General features: G+C 43.2%; 1 protein-coding gene across 1 annotated transcript in view; it reads left to right on the plus strand.

Annotated features, from left to right (window-relative positions):
• The first annotated feature begins 308 nt into the window (after positions 1–308).
• ZNF385A (zinc finger protein 385A) overlaps positions 309–13,393 on the plus strand; it is a 176,916-nt gene continuing 163,831 nt past the window's right edge. Inside the window, exon 1 of the mRNA XM_081935550.1 lies at positions 309–727. The gene's annotated coding sequence lies outside the window, so the exon portion shown is untranslated. The remainder of the gene's footprint in view (positions 728–13,393) is intronic.

Raw genomic sequence — 13,393 nt, forward strand, 5'->3', positions numbered from 1 at the left:
TGCCATCCCGCCAGGTAAGGGATTTGGAACCCAGCCCGGATTCGATCTTTCAGCCAGCGGGCGTTTTGCGCGCTCTCGAGCACGCGCGCCTCAGCGCAAGCGGAGACGTTCTCGACGCGCCTTCCGAAGGTGCGCTTTACCTGCTTGGCTGCCACTGCGGAGAGCGTTCGCTAGCAAGGCTTCGGACGTGCGGGGGGGTGGGTGGAGGGAGTAGGCGGATGGGTAAGTAAAAAAAAAAGTCCCCCCTTCTGTTGGAGGTGGTGGGTTTTTTTCTTTCTTTTTTCTTTCTTTTTTTTTTGGAACCGAGTTGTCTTTGGTCCCTCTCATTGGGCGCCCGAATTGGCGCTGCGACCAATCGCGAGGCAAGGAGGGTGTGCTCGAGCCGCCTTGCCCGGGGGTGGTAGAGCGAAAGCTTGTGCTCCGCTGCGCTGACATTTTTTTGGCGATGCCTCCTTTTACTCCGGCTCTCTCCGTCGCCAGCCCTGCTATTCCGGGGGCCCCTGCATCGTTGCTGCTACCGCCGCTGCTGCTGTGTAGCCTGGCCCGTTCCTAGCACCGCCGCCGCCGCTGCAGCGGACACGGGGGAGGCGGAGGAAGAGGCGGCGGTGGAGGCAGCAGCAGCTGCTGGTCCTCTGCCTAGGCAGCTGCCATCCCTGCTGCGCCGTGGCCAGAACAGACGCAAGGTGCTGCTTGCTCCGCAGCGAAAGCTGAACAGGCATGATCCTAGGTGAGTGGCGGCCTCTCCGGGCTTCTGACTCCCCCCCCCCCCATTTTTGCACCTCGGTGCCCATCATTCAGTTTTTCCTGAGTCTCCTCGTCCTCTTTTGGGTAGCTTATTCCTTCCCCCGTTTTCCTCCTTCTCGCTTCACTTGTTTTTGCCCGTAGTCTCTCCTCTCGTGTTGTTCCTTATATCCCAGCATGGATTCTCTAGCTTGTCCTTTCCTCAAGCCCTGGGAGGTATAGCAAAATCTCCCTGCTCCCCTTAACCGGGATAGCCTGCAACCTCTTTTTTAGATGGGAAGTGATGTCTGTAGGTTGTGCCTGTCAAAAAAAAAAAGGCAGTAAGTGAAGGGCACTTCGTTAAGATCCCTGCTCGTATCCCCCCCCTCCCATGTCTATGCAGTTTTAAGGCATTGGAATTCCAAAGAAGCCCACAACCTGATGGCGTTACATCCCCCCTCCCCTCTTTAAACAGGGCTCAGGTCTGCGTCACAAGGTGGAAGTTATTGAACTGTTCTGAACAGCAGCACGAGGGAAGGATGAGGTGGGGAGGCGAGAGAGCTTTGCAATGCAGTGCGGAGGACATCCCAGCAGGAGAGAGGGCTGTGTGGGACAATTTGGGGGAACCATAATAAAAACTCGAGACATGGATCATCGTTGTTCTTTTGTGCACCCCTGAAAACAGCATCTCCAGATCCCCCATCAATTTGGGAACCCTATTTCAGCATTGCCTGGCTATGGAATAAGTCGTTCCCCGCTTTTTACTCAGGGTTGTTGGGTGAGAGAGCAGAGCTGGTTGCCAGGCAGGAGATGTGGAGGGGGAGAGTGAAGGGGGGGAATAGAGAGAGAGAGAGAGAGCAGCTGACTGATTGACTGGATGAATCCCTTATTCTGATAAACTGTTTGATAAATTGACGCTTGGAGCATCAGTGTTGACCTAGATCTCTGTGCATGGGGAGGGAGGTTGCTCCCATATGCAGCCAGATGCTCCTCCTTTTTCTCTTTCCCCACCTTCAGATACTTTCTCTCCCTGTTTGGTGAAGGGGGGGGGAAAGAAGGGTCAGATTATGAAGTTGCCCATTAATTGGAATTGTCACTGATGTTGATTGGGACACTGCCTTATAATTCTCTTTACATACTTCAGTAGAATTATTTTGAGTTAGTTAGAAGGGGCAAAACAAGGGCTCAAGTTGAATGCAGGTTCAAGGGTACCGATCATGGGTCATTTCCCCCCTTCTGATTTTTGACCCACTATACCCTGTTGGGCACTTTCCATTCATGGTGTTGGAGAAAGGTTGAAGTCTTCTCTCCATGTAGTGCCTGTTAGGCATAAGAGCTGGATTCTAGTGACATAGATTCCGGTGGTGATTCTGAGTTACTCAAATTTATAGCAAAAAAAAATTTTTTTTTTACACGCCGTGTTTAGAGTATATGAACAGCATTCTTCTTGAGGGAGTACTTGGTCACAGGAAATGTCCCCACAGATCTGAATTATGGGGCTGGCCCAGCTTTTGAATAAACTGGCTTTATGTCTCGACTATGAGTATGCCTAGTTTGGGGTGAGGAGGGTGATAGAAAAATGCACAGCTTGGATGGAGGTACATAGAGAAAGCTTGTTCTTTTCTCATATCTCCCTGCATTCCAGGAGACATAATTGAGAGCCTTCTGATCTCTGTTGCCTAGGGGGATAAACAGAGTTTGCAAAGGAGAGGAAGTCTCAAAATAACAGAGGATGGAAATGAAAATGAGGACACACTATCCTTGTCAGCTCTTTCCACCACTAAAAGTACTGCTTTTGTATTGCTCCGCCATTTGATGGATGGCCGGGGGAGCAAAATACCTAAAGCTGGCAGGGTCTGGAGTCAGATCACACAAAGAAGAACTTAGGCCGCGACAGCAACAAAAACAAAAGGGTCATAAGCAGGAATACCTCCAGCATCCCAAGCTGACGTTCTTTTGATGTCATACTTTTCTCATCTATTTTTCCATTGGCAAATTCCTTATCCAGTTCTTGTAGAAGCCTATTTTGACCTTGCAAACAAATCCACACGCTTCAGATTGTCTTTTGCAATCTCTTTAACCAGCTGTGTGCTTTGCCTGGGGCCAGATTCTGCTCAGGATTATCAGTCCCAGTCATGCGGACATTTCTTCCCTCCCTATTGTCCCCCCAATCTTTGACACAGTATCCCTCTGTCAAAATAACATGTTGTGTTTCTCTCTCTCACCCCCATCCCTGCAGATCTGGTTGCCATCGCTTCCTCTTTCCTGGATACCTAAGCCTCATCCAAGAACGGCCCAGGGAGGGAAGCAATTCTGATCTGTGATCTCTGCCACTGAATCCTAGGGATTGTCTGCTAATCCTGCTTGACTTCTTGATTACAGTGGCAATTCACTTTGCCTCCCTCCTGTCTATAGGCCTAGCATTGACATTTGAGGATGTCAGGCTCTGGCTTAACCACAGTTTTATCCCCATTTTGCTAAACAAGAAAGGGAACCACAGCTCAGGAGTGGAAAGAGAAAGGGCCACACATGCCATTGTAGAGAAAGCTCTCATTGCCTCTAATCATTGCTCACATCCATCTTTATTTTTACCCTTCCTCCCTTAGGCTTCCTTGCCTCATTCTAAATCTGCTGTCTGTCTAAATCTCTGTGATTTTCCAGTTTCTCTTTGCAGTACACCTTTCTTTATCCATTTCTCTCTCTTTGATCTAGTGTTGGGTTTTAAGCTGCATAGCAGTTTGTGTGTCAGAGACATGGAACTGAGCCAGAAATCCTGATGTTTCCCAAGTAGGTTCCTGACTTAGAAATGGGATGGGAAACATCAAGATTGGCATTTGAGCCATGGGTTAATCCCATAATGGGGCTGTGCTGGATGTGACATAGTTATTTCTTTTGAGTACACAAACCATGCCATGGTCTAGTTGAGACATTAAAATGAGGTCTCCAGTTTGCTAAGTTTGTGTTGCAAGCTTGTCTACTTATATTCACAATTTGTGTATTGTCATGTATTCATTGGACAAAGTGGGCAACAACCGGCATTATGCTTGCTTTTGTAAAATGGGGGGGAAATCATGAACTGGATGGATATGAAAATGAGTCATATTGCTTTAGAAATGACTAATAAATAAGAAGGGATTTGCGACACAGTATTTTAAGAGATGACAGTTTTCATTAATGACATTCCAGGGAAGATCCATGCAAGCACAGTTACAAAACACGGATTGGAGCTAAGGAAAGTAACCGCGTGAAGTTGAACATCGGGCAAAGAGGGTGTCCAGCTACGGGAGTTTAATTATATGGTTTCTCTGAACCAGAGAGAGTGGTGTTGTTAGTGGTAATGCAAGCAGTAAGAATTGTGTAAAGCTAGCAAACCAAGTAAGAAGTCACTGAACAATTTGGTAATAATGAGATCTGGGAGCCACAGTTGCAGCCAGGCAAAAGATTGTGGTGCAGTTGTCCATGATGGTGACTACCGGTAAGTGTGGGTGGGGTGGAGGTAGGGACAGAATATAGTACAGAATGTACTTTGCAAATGTGGTGTAATTTTGTGAGCCATGTTGGGGTACGGGACAAGGGAATTACTGTATAGCAAATCTTCCTACACAGTGGAACAGTCAAAATAATTTATCAAATGCACTTATGAACAGTTTAGGTTAAAACCAATCTATCCTGTTACATTTCCCCTCAAATAATTTAATATCCGTTTCTTTCAAGAAGTCTGATTTCATAGAGAGTTACACTCCTCTTCTTATTCTCTCCCTCCTGTTGGACTATTGAATGCCTTCCAGGATACACTGTACAGACCATCCGTGCGCCAACCGAATTTGGTCCTTCTTGCCAAAGCTGGCAGCAGGAACTGGCCTGGGCATTGCTTGCAGTCTAGTTCCCCTGCCTGATTTCCCAGCCAAATCTGCTTTGTGCTGCCTTGAGCGTGGCTGAGTGGTTGTTGTCAGTAATGCCCACAGCTGAATGTTTTCAGATTGTGTTGTCTTCTGCTTGGAATCACTGTTTGTTTGTTTTTCTTCTTCTTCTAAAGGCGTTTGTTATTTTTCTTCCTGGCATTTATCTTATCTCTTTCCTCAGGCTGTATTGGGGAAAAGGGTGCCATGCAACTGATGTACGGAATTCTTCGGGGTAGAGTTGCGGATCCAACATATCGCAGGCACTGGCCTGGAGGAAGGAAAGGGAAGAGTCAGGCTCCTTGGACTGCCCTTGGCTGTTGTTGTGAATTAAATATAGCACATTCTGTGTCAATTTGCTTCATTTCATCTCAAGTCCAGGAGCTGTACTTCCGATCTCCAAGGAGCCTTTATCAGAAGGAAAATATAGGGCAAGATGATGGGAGATTTATACACGAGGCAAATGGTTCCAAAACCTACCTTGCAGAAAACTTGAAATGAAAAGTTGGAAGTGTGTGTGTGTGTGAGTGTGTGTGTGTGTGTGTGTGTGTGTGTGTGTGTGTGTGAGAGAGAGAGAGAGAGAGAGAGAGAGAGAGAGAGAGAGAGAGAGAGCCTGCCTGCCTGCCTGCCTGCCTGCCTGCCTGCCTGCCTGCCTGCCTGCCTGCCTGCCTGCCTGCCTGCCTGCCTGCCTGCCTGCCTGCCTGCCTGCCTGCCTGCCTGCCTGCCTGCCTGCCTGCCTGCCTGCCTGCCTGCCTGCCTGCCTGCCTGCCTGCCTGCCTGCCTGCCTGCCTGCCTGCCTGCCTGCCTGCCAGCCATTTGGTGAAAGAAGGGAACTTTACCTTTACAGGGGCTTAGGGAGACAAAAATATACTGCTTACCCAAGCATGAGTAGGTGCATGTGAAAAAGTGTAGGCTATGTTTTTTAAAAAAAACATATTAAAAAGGTTTCAGTTCTAAACATATTGAGGGGCAGTGATGTGTGGTCAGGCCTGGCTTTGGATCACTGAATGCATCTTTCCCTTGTTGATGCTCTATTTTCCAGGGATTATCCTAGATACAGCAGCATCTCCAGCCTCATTTCACTATTAAGGCTTGTAGTTTTCCAGTTGATCTTTCAAAAAGCTCTGTTCCTTGCAGGTGTAGAGAAACATGCAGCACCTAGTGCAGGGAGAGACAGAAGAGGGGCTGGAGGCTGGGGAGGGGGTCAGGGAGACAGGGAGGGGGGACGACCCTGGGAGACTCTCCTCAGAGGGGAGGATGTAGGAGATCTGCCAATGTCAAACGTACCCCTGCAGAATGAGAGGAATGGTGTATCAAAAACAGCAGGAATAATGGAGTGCAATAGCACAGCAAGAGGTGTGTGTCTCCGTGTGTCTGTGTGTGTTCATTCCCAGGGAATGTTTTGTTGTTCCTTTCAGTCTTCTCACAGCAAAATTTAGGAAAGTTTCCCTGAAAGTTTGTAAGGACCAAAGCATTCAGTGCTGCTTTTTCAGTTCTCTCTCTCTCTCTCTCTCTCTCTCTCTCTCTCTCTCTCTCTTCTCTCTCTCTCTCTCTCTCTCTCTCTCTCTCTCTCTCTCTCTCTCTCCTCTCTCTCTCTCTCTCTCTCTCTCTCTCTCTCTCTCTCTCTCTCTCTCTCTCTCTCTCTCTCTCTCTCTCTCTCTCTCTCTTCCCCCCCCCCCCCAGTTGTTTCAAAGCTAAGCAGCAAACGCAGGGTATGTTATATAAGAGTGCTGACGATTGAATGTGGGTTTACTGAGTGCCATTGATTGTTTTGCTGAGAAATGCCCGGCATGATGAGTGGAGTGGCAGCAAAGCCACAGCTATCTCTGGCCTTGGCTGCAGCAACTCCTTGGGGGGCAGTTAAGACCGGCTGGGAACGGAGTGGATGGAAGGGTCAGACACAGCAATGGTGGAAGCTCCCAACTGCTGAGTTCACTGGAACAGGCTGCTCATTCTTCACCTGCTTTTTTCAAATGGCGATGTAGTGAGGGAGCCAACGTGTGTGTGTGTGTGTGTGTGAGAGAGAGAGTGTTTGTATATATGTATGTGTGTGTGAGAGAGAGAGGGAGAGAGAGGGAGGGTGGGAGAGAGAGAGAGAGAAAGAGAGATCATTGTCCGGTAGGATCCCACCTGTAAGTTTGATATCCCACCATTCCTTTCCCCTTGCTAATCAGCCTGTAGCAAAAGGGAACACATTTGTACTTGTACTATGGGTTACGTCGCTTAAAATTGCCTCCCCAATTACTGTAAGGCATCATCCAAGTTTGTTAAATTAATTAAGTTCCCACGTTACTTGTCATCGACACGTATAAGAAACTAATTTGGATCCCGGAAGTTTCTGATTGTGGTTATGTTAGAAGGGTAGAAGGTTTAGGAACTTTGCAGAATTCCTTTATCTGAAGCAGAATCCTGTGCAGCTTGGAGTTTTCCTTTTCTTAACAACTGGATCAAGAAATGCATCCGTTGGAAGAGTTGGATTTGGTCTCTGTTTAAAAATTACATTTTAAAAATACAAGTGAAGAATTTCCCAGGGCTATTCCTTTACTAACTAAAGTTAAAAGTTTTTTCTTTTACGGGCTCCTTCTTTGGGATAGGGGGGATAGAATATTGAGACTGATACTACATGGGTGTATATCTCTCACCTGCTGTATGAAGAGAAGTGGATTTTGTGTTAAAATGACGTTGCCTTAATTGACCGCCCACAAGCAGCACCTGAAGCTGGGAAGAAAACTTTGAAATCTTGATCTCCAACATTCCTGGACAATTTATCTTTTCAATGTTTGTTGACCTAATTCCTTACATGAAATTTGGATCTATTTGCTTTGCCAGTTGTCCTTACATTGAACAATATGTTTTGAAGGGAGTGTAAATGTGGTTTATCTATTTTACTATTGCAATTACATAGCATCACTGTGGCATACAAATCAAAACACCCAAGGCTCAGTAGACGAAGAAGGGTTTCAAGCTGCATAGTAGTTTGTGTGTCAGAGACATGGAACTGGAACATGGAACAATATATATATATTGTAAGGAGTATAACAGCCACCATATACAGCAGACAAGAGAAGTCTAGCAGAGCACATCCATGAACACAATGAAAACTCCTTAATTTCACAACACATGGACAGAGTTTGAAACCATAGTTTCGACGGCGAAACTGTGAGCATCCTAGACCCAAACGTAAACCCAAAAATGCCAGGGAATTCCAGGAATTCAGGCAATTCAGCCTTCAACAGACATAATAAAAATAAACCACATTCACACACCATTCAAAAATGACATGGAATGACAGGAAATGAATGAAAATAAAAATGATAAAAATGAAATGAAAAGCAAAGAAGGAAACCAAAAGACACATCCTCTGCAGAAGCCAACACTCAGATAAGCAGGGATTAATCATCAGACAAACAAGTAGAAAACAACACCTTAATAACAGATGTACCAAGGGAGGAAAAACCACACCTCCAGAAACACTAGTAAGGCAAATTACTGTATATAAACAGGGAACATGCCACATACTTACTTGCACTGATATTACCCAGTTGGGTAATGAAATGTTTGCAAGCAAACATTCAAACTCAGAAAGTGCCAAAATGCCACAGTAAGTCCTACTTCTCTTTGAGGGATGTCCCATATTCCTGAAGCTGGATATCTTGATGACTCATTGAGATTCTTTTTTACCTTATATCAGTGTTTGGTGACTTTAAGTCCTGTGACTGGCTGGGGGATTCTGGGAGTTGAAGTCCACAGGACTTAAAGTCACCAAGGTTGAGAAACACTGCCTTATATGAATGTTTTATACCTTATATGAATGCACAAATCATCGCTACATTTACCTATTTTCCCAATTGTCTTTATAAAAGCGTGTCTATGAATACTTTGGTAATTCATTGGCTATAGAATAGTTGCTCTTTAAATGGTTGCAGTGGGTGGGCCTGCTAGTGGAGGCCAATAGAAAATCAGATTGTGCAACTATATCATTTCAGTTTCTCATAAAAGACAACTGTAGGGAAGCAATTTGACTTCAACATCTGGAGGCCCTGATATGACGGAGCTAACCTAGTAGTTCAGTTTGTTTGATCTACTTGATTTCCAATGGAAGGAACTTCTCAAATATAACCCTGAAACTCAGAAAAGCGACAATTCCCAGAATTCTGAAAAATGAAACCACAACAATTAAAGAAATCTATAATTCATTTTGTTACTGGAAAATCTAGCTATTTTCATTTTTTCAAAGAAAGCACATGGCAGCATTTAGAGGTCAGACTTTAAGCTGTGTCAGTTCTGGATAATATTTAGATAGGCAATTCCAGAGCTATTGGCTAGACCGGAAAGTTGAAAAATCATCTCCAAGAGAAATCAGGGCCGCAACATGTGAATGCAGTGTTTAGGAGTCAAACTCAACCTGAAAACCTGTTTACCTTTAGTAAAAATGCTGCTATTAAATCTCCTCCAGTGTTTGTAATTTGACGTGCAAAGGTGGCATCAAGATGCCAGACTGGGCTCTTCTATAACAAAATGGATAATTGTGTGCAGAAAATGTTCTATACCTTCAAGATACTAAGTGTGCACATGTTGTCAAGTGATATGAAAAGAACACGTTCTCAAAAAGAAAACTATGGAACTTAAAATGGGAAAATACCTGTGAAGGTACAACTATGTCATTGACTCAAGAATATAATGGGAAATTATCTGCCACCCAGTGGGCATGATTCTCATTGGATCTGTTATACACAGTTAATAATTTTTTTTATTAGACATCAGTTTGGGATCTTGCTTGAAAACACCAATTTTGCATATGGATATGCATCCTAGGGTCTCTAAGGTCTTGTGTAAGTTTTTTTATTTGCTGATGATAATCCCTGATCGTTCTTCTGCTTACAGGATGCTCCAAATTATCCCTCTGAATGGAGGATCCCAGCTAGAGCAATACCTGCCCCTTCTTAAGGTCTTTTCTGTCACAGGCTGAGTCAGGCATCCAGACAGCGTTTGCTGCTTTTATGTAACCAGGTAGACACAGCTTTAGTGGCTATTTTTATCTCCTGAGCAGCATCTCATTTGTGGGTTAGTTTGTATGAATTGCCCAGATTTTTAACTGCAGTACATTTAATCTTCCTCCAGAGATACATTGCACTATTTTTTTTCCACTTGTAAAATAGGAAAGCAGATCTTCAAGCATTGGTACCCATGTCCACCTTTGACTTCCTTCGTGACCTTGAGTTGTTGGGCTGGCTCTGCCGAGATGCTGTTTAGACAATTAGTCTGGTTGCAGTAGCTTGGCATTCAATCCTCAGTATTTGGGGAATATTTTCTGTATTTACAAGGAAAAGAACCAACATCTTTCCGTTCAAAATAGCGATTACATATGACATCCTTTAATAATTATTGGCATCTTTTATTTTGGGAGAAATAATAGCCTGGAAAGTCTTGATTTATCTTCATCTCAAAAATTTGTTGGTTAACAAATTCTAGTTTTTGATTCTTTAGACCTTGCACATAAAATGAAAATAATCAATGGTAACTTTCTGGATCAAAGACTCACTGATCTTTGGTCTGGATATTGCTCAGTGTCTGTGGTGAATTATGGCCTTGTAGTGAAAAGGGGAAGATATATTGTCCATCTTCAGAGCCTTTATTATCTTCTTTATTGAACAGCAGATAAGTCTCTGCATTTCTCTGTATATAATTCACTTCACTTAAAGTAAAAATCAAACATAACTATTCATTATTTCTCATGATTTCTTGGCTTCTTCAGGATAGCCGGATGTTCCTACACATTACAAATTAAAAAGTTATTCTTCAACAATATCAGAGGTGGTATTCAGCAGGTTCTGACCAGTTCTGGCGAACCAGTAGTGGAAACTTTGAGTAGTTCGTAGAACCGGTAAATATCACCTCTGACTGCTCCCTCCCCCCATCTATTCTTTGCCTCCTGGGTCCCAGCTAATTGGGAAGAAATGGGCATTTTGCAGTAACCTTTCGCTGGAGCGGGGAGGGAATGGAGATTTTACAGTATCCTTCCCCTGCCATACCTACCAAGCCACATCATTTGAATCCCACTACTGAACAATATCTACCTAATTATTTTCCTCACATTCTACTGATGTTACACTCTGATTATTGCGTTCACTGTGTTATTAAATCAGAATGCTTGTTTGTTTGTTTGTTTTGCAACCTGGACTTGGTCCCTTTTAGTGTCATCCTGATTTGGACTCCTTTCTTATTATTCCATTTTTATAGGGTGAGAAGAAAATGGAGTGGAGGTGATATCTTTAAACAATGAATTAGGTACCTAATTGGCCTAGAGGTAAATGATTTGCTCAGTCAAAGCTGAGGCACACCTTAGTGGTTTCTTTCTCTTTGGGACTCTACTCCTTGAGATAAGAAAAGGAGGCCTCCCTTTGTTGAATCCTCTCTAGTCTTAATTCCTTGCAGCATATTAGTTGATTTTCTTGAACATATTAGAGAGAAGAGCCATTCTCTTTCACACAATAATTTTCTCTGATGATTTTTGGAGATTAAATGTCTGCTGGAAGTTATAAACCCCAGAGACGGTGCACTAAATTGGAAAGTTGAAAAGGCAAAGCAGCTGCACATTAATTTATTTCACTGACAAATCTGACTTTTCCCATGAGAACCTGAACATGACATACATGCTTTTCCTTCCTTATTTTATCTTCAAAACTGGTGGGTTAAGCTGGACAAACATCAACAATAGGCTTCATATCATGATGAGGATTTAAACTCCAGTTTTTCTACATTTGCTCCAGCTCTCCCAATCTCTTGGCACCATTCTCTGCTGCTGCTGCTGCTACTGTTTCTGGCCAGACTTCTCTTAATAAAGTGGGCCTGGTTCAGAGCCCTCTTGGCTAGCTCCATGGACCTTTGCTTTCTAGTAAGAAGTGTAGAACAGAGGCCGAGATTTATGAGAAATATTTTAGAAGAGCTTCTCTTTTTCATGCTTCGAACTGTTTGCTGAACCTGAAAGTTTCGTTTTCTCCTCATCATTTTATCTCGCATTGGAGAAAATATCATTTGATGTGCCATGAGAGCACCTCTTCAGATTTCAGAAACATTTCGTTTATACAAATTATGGCTTGAGAAACTTCCTTTCACCATGTTCTGGTTTTGTAAGCTGATCTGTGGCAACTGTTCTGTGGAAATGTATTATCATTGCTAATCCCATGATTCATCAATTATCAAAGGTGCATCTTTAGATTTATTTCTCAGCTCTCTTTTTTTTCCATCCACACCTCTACCTATCCTGTCTTCATTTCCTCCTACAGTAGCCTTCCTATCCAGTTTTAAAAGCCTCAGGAGCATCTTTCTTTAAAGAGGTTCTTTAGCATGCAAAGTGTGCTACATGACTTCTTGAAAACATGTTGTGGTTGTGCAGTGTTGTACATGCAATAGAGATAATTTCATTTACCTTCCAGGCTGACATCTGGAGATCTAGGAACAAGCTAAGAAAGAATTCTGGACAACGGCATCTCTTAATGGCAACCTGCGATAAGAAAATGCTAATACAGTTTCTGTAAGAGAAACAAAATAAAAGTTACAGATATGTGGAGGGAAAGCATTAGACACAGAGGTTTTGTTAACACTACAGTAAATTAGGTATTCTAATTTAGGTATAAAGGTTTGATATACTGTAGGTTTATCTCACTATAGAAAATTGTTTTACAAGTATCTTACCCATTTTTACCTTGTCCATGAATGCAAAAAATGATTTTTTCCCCTGTAGCACAAAAATCCCAAGATTTTATAGAGTCATGGTATGTAAGAATTGGGAATAATCTAGCCCAACTCTATGCCCAGTGTAGGATTCCAATAATAATGCATGCCCTGTACATGGCCATCCAGCCTCTATTTATACACACTGGAGAAGTTATAAAGACTGACCGTTTCATTATTGAACAGTTCTTATCATTAGAAAAATTATCCTGATGTCCAGCTGTCTCCTCTGAACAGATCTGTTCCCTCTTCTGTAGGAAAGCCCTTCTTGAAGAGAGCTAATATGACTATCCATAATCTTCTTCACACTAAATATACCCAACATCTTCAACCATTCCTTGTAAATGTTTTTTTTTCCAAATCCCTTATCATCTTGGTTTTTCTTCTCTAGATATGTTCAAGTTTGTAAATATCCTTCTTAAACACTGTCCTCCAAACTGGATGGAATGTTCTTAGTGTAAACTGATATATACAGGAAGTCCTTGACTTATCACCATAACTGAACACAAAATTTATGTTGCCAAGTGAAACATTTGTTAAGTGAGTTTTGCCTCATTTTATGACATTTTGTTCTGACCTAGGCTTCCCCAAAAAGCACGAAGCAGATGCCCGGTCCCAACAAAACCCCTTTTATTAAACGAATGTGAATTCCTCACACTCACATTCACAAAGGCCTGGTAAACAGTTTTTCAAAGGTGAATTTATGACCACAGACCTTATCTAGCTTGGAAATGTGCTGGCGGACCACAGCACATTTTTTGCCACCATTGTTAAGTGAATTGCTGCAGTTGTTAACTTAGTAACGTGGTTGTTAAGGGAATCTGGCTTCCCCGTTGAGTTTGCTTGTCAGAAGGTCACAAAAGGGAATCATGTGACCCTAGGATACTGCAACCGTCATAAATATGAGTCAGTTGCCAAGTGCCTGAATTCTGATCAGGTGATCATGGGTATGCTGCAATGGTCGTAAGTGTGAAAAACAGTCATAAGTCACTTTTTTCATTTCCGTTGGCCAGTGGCAGCTTCTGATTTTTGACACTTTT

Source organism: Natrix helvetica (assembly GCF_964273705.1).
Source record: "Natrix helvetica genome assembly, chromosome: 1".
Taxonomy (NCBI): domain Eukaryota; kingdom Metazoa; phylum Chordata; class Lepidosauria; order Squamata; family Natricidae; genus Natrix; species Natrix helvetica.